Here is a 4,209-nt window from a genome sequence, read left to right on the forward strand (position 1 = left end):
CAGAGTGGCTGGGTCAAAAGAAAAAAAAAAAAAAAAAAAACAAAGACTGAGTATGGGCCAGACCTGTAGGGAATCCCATAAAGATGGGTAGAAGCTTCATTCTAGGAATGACCAAATCTGCCAGCCAGTTGTACCTTTTTCTTTGAATTGTGTTTTTCTTTTGTTATTCTTGAGTTTAAGTATGATCTTGATAAATACTAATGTCTAGTTTCTATATTCTGTAAGGAATTAAAGAATGGGTTTTAAGCAAGTGCTGTAAATAATATAGTAGAAGAGGAAGAAATGCACTCTCACAAATTAGCACAGTAATGACCTCAAAAATTTGAAAACATTTTCTGTGGTATCTGAATCACTGACTATAATTAGATTACTGCAAATGCATAGACCTAAGGATAGAGCAGACTATTCTGAACTGAAGTCAGACACCAGAGATTCCATGGCAAGTGGTCTAGGCTTATGTGATCATATGCGATCTGTAGTTTTGTTATTGATTAGATGATATTTGATCAAGCTATTTGTATATAAATTTATCTATAATGGCAACAATGGAAGCATATAATTTGTTATATAGAGATTAAAAATAATGCTATAACTTTTAAAGAGTACATGCACGTGTGTATACACCACATACATATAAACACACATATAGAGGCATTTGTTAAAATTGGAACCCCCAATACCTCAGAATGTGACTGTATTTCGAGTTAGGGTTTTTAAAAAGGTAATTAGTTAAAATAATGACTTTTGGGTCATCTTAATCTAATATGCCTGATGTCTTATAAGAGAAGATTAGGAAACAGACATGTACAGAGGAAAGACCATGTGAAGGCAAAAGAGAATATAGACATCTACCAAGCAAGGAGGGAGGCCTCAGAAGAAATTTATCCTGACAACACCTTGATCTTGAACTTCAATCATCTAGAACTGTGAGAAAAAAAAATTAAGCCACCTAGTATGTGATATGTTGTTATGGCATCCCTAGAAAACTAATACATCAATATCAACACATACGTGAATATGAGTGCATGCATGTATGTGTAAACTTGGCAAAAAGCAAATAGATGACACAGTTTGTCTTCACATGTAAAAACTGCATAGGTAGAGTGTTGACTATAATCTTTATTTTGAAATGTCTAATAAGAATTAAAAAAACAATAAACTAACACAAAAATTTTATAATAACTTTTGATACGGAGAAAATAAATATCCCTCTTAATTATTTTTTCAATTTAATGTTTAGTGTGCAAAATGAACTTTACCCATACACCAAATTTTCCCAAACACTTTTTTGATTGCTTCTTTTACATATTTATTTCTCAAGCTGTAGATGATGTGATGGAGCATGGAAATCACAATGCTGTAAAATATCGACACTATCATGTCATGCTCCAAAATGCAGCTGGAACTTAGCCTCATATACATGAAGAGGATTGTCCCATGATAAATTGTCACTCCAGTTAGGTGAGAGCCACACATGGAGAACACTTTTTGCCTCCCTTCAAGAGAGTGCATCTTCAGAATGGCCAACAGAATGATACCATAGGAGACGAGGACTAATAGTATAGTGGATATCTCAATGGAGCCAAGAAAGAGAAATAGTACAAAATGGTTTGTGTGAGTGTCAGAACAAGAAATAGCAAGGAGAGGAGCGATATCACAAAAGAAATGTCTAATTTCGTTGTATCCACGGAAGGATAGGCTGAATGTAGCCACTGTGTGTACAGTAGCATTTAAAAGGCCACCAACATAGGAAGCAACAATGAGTGGCATGTAGATTCTGGGAGACATGCTCACTGAATACAGAAGCGGGTTGTAGATGGCTACATAGCGATCATAAGCCATTGCAGCCAAGAGAAAGCATTCCGTGGTTCCAAAAGTAGTAGCAAGAAACACCTGTGCTGCACAACCAGGGAATGAAATGTTCTTATTCTTTGACATAAAATCTGTTAACATATTTGGAATAATAATTGAAGGAAATCAGGCATCCACAGAAGACAGCACACTCAGAAAATAGTACATGAGGTTATGAAGCCTGGAATCTCCAATAACCAATGCAACCAGTCCAAAGTTTCCTATGAGAGTAAAGAGGTAAATAGGTAGAAACAAGATGTAGAAGATGATCTGCAGTTAAACATTGTCTGTGAAGCCCTTCAGTACAAATATGGTGACTTCAGTGACATTCTTCATGGTGATATCTTATAGAACAAACGAAGATATTTATAAAAATACAATTCACATCACTATGAAAATAATGAACCATATTGTGACTCAAGGTAATGTGAACTGTGCCTTTATGTTTATTTCTTGACAATGCTTAATTTCCAATCACGGGATCAGGAAACAAGTCTATGGAAGGAAGGTTGTTTCCTGTCACTGAAGAGTCAAATGGAGTGTACGGTATTCACTCAGTGGCTGAGCTCATGCCATTTCTGGAACCATCAGGTTAACTGACTAATTTACCACTGAACTCTGTCAACAGTTTTCATGTTAAATCACATTAAAATAAGTTACATAACTAATTTTTTTTTTCACATCCAAACATGTGAGTATGAATATTAGTGAACAGAGCACAGGAATAGGATGCCAAAATTCTATATCTTTCAGCAATTGTGCAAAATGACCTTCTATACCCAACTAACCTGTAGACTGAGAATATTAATATTTATTTTACAACATTGGAATACATATTGAAGGAAAACATCTTAATGAAATTGAAACTTTAATATAATTTTAAATATAATATGCTGAATTAGATTGATTGTATGTAGTAGTTTCTGTATTGTAACATTTTATAATATATATATATTTTTTTAATTTTCTAGTGCCATTAGTTCTTATTGGGATTGTCTGAATAGAACTAATAAAAATTTGGGGGAAGGGTGATATGGACTATGGTAATCATATGATAGCTTATGTTTCATTCAAATTTCTTTCTTAAATACTTGGTACTACATTGTCGCTTTTGCATAGTTTGCCATATTAATAACTTTTGGAAATCTAAATTCTTTGAAATCTATATGATTTTGTACTTCCACAAATGTCTGATAAAAATCAGTGGAATTACTCTGAAAAATTTTAAGATGCATGATTTTTCCATAATGGTTTGCATTTGCTGAGGTATTGTTGATTGGGGATTCAGTACAATAACAGCTAAGTAACTGTCCAAGAGTAACATTAAAATAGTTCAGAAAGACAAATAATTAAAATCACAACAAAAATACATAATCTTTATAATAACACAAACATCAAGTTTTAAGAGCAGAAAATGTAAGAATAAATGAAGAAAGGAGTAGAAGGAATCTTTCCTGGGTAGTCCCATTGTTATAAAAACTAGATGTCAAACAGTTACCTGTATGTGAATTCAAAGTTTCTATTATTTGTTGTAAGTCAATAGTCCCTTGGTATTCTTGGGCCATTGGTTTCAGGAACCCCCCATCCCATACCAAAATTCATAACTGTTCAAGTTCCTTATATAAAATGGCATAGTATTTGCATATAAATTAGGCACATACTCCATATGCTTTAATTCATCTCTAGATATTTATAATACCTAATACAATGTAAATTTTATATACATAGTTGCTATACTGTATCACTTTTTATTTATATTACTTTATTGATGTATTTATTTTAAGTGTTTTTCATTTTAAATATTTTCAATTGGTAGTTGGTTGAATTTGAAGACTCAGAACCAGCAGATATGAAGGGCCAACTGTATAGCACTAGTTAGAGGATAGATTTTATTACAGTCATGTGTTAGTTATTCGTTTCTTTTTTTATATACCCAAATCCCTAGGAAATTTGAGTCATCCTTGAGGGAATGCATTCTGCTGCAAATGACAATCTATAAACTACTTAGATTCATCCATTTATGTCAAACTCAAGTTTCAAGAGTTGACATCAATCCCATCAGTAAGAGAGTGATGTTTGGATTAGTAATATTGATAAACATTTACAAACAATATGCTGAGATAGGTAAAGTAAGGATTATGTAGAAGAATTGTCAGTATCAGGAAAAAATAGTTTCATAAAATTGCTAGAAAGAATAAAGGCAGAGAAGAAAAACTGCTCAAATGAAGTGTCTCCCTTCCTTTCTTCCTCGCTCCTTTCCTCCACTCCTTCCTTTCTTTTTTCATTTGTTCCTTTTTCCCTTCCTTCCTTCATTTATTTTTATTTGTTATTTTTAATCATGATTTTATGGAAAAGGCA

General features: G+C 32.9%; 1 pseudogene; it reads right to left on the reverse strand.

The window, feature by feature from the left end:
- Positions 1 to 1,236: 1,236 nt before the first annotated feature.
- Positions 1,237 to 2,305, reverse strand: LOC103607760 (annotated as a pseudogene).
- Positions 2,306 to 4,209: the final 1,904 nt, after the last annotated feature.

Source organism: Galeopterus variegatus, unplaced genomic scaffold (genome assembly GCF_000696425.1).
Source record: "Galeopterus variegatus unplaced genomic scaffold, G_variegatus-3.0.2 Scaffold7692, whole genome shotgun sequence".
Classification (NCBI taxonomy): domain Eukaryota; kingdom Metazoa; phylum Chordata; class Mammalia; order Dermoptera; family Cynocephalidae; genus Galeopterus; species Galeopterus variegatus.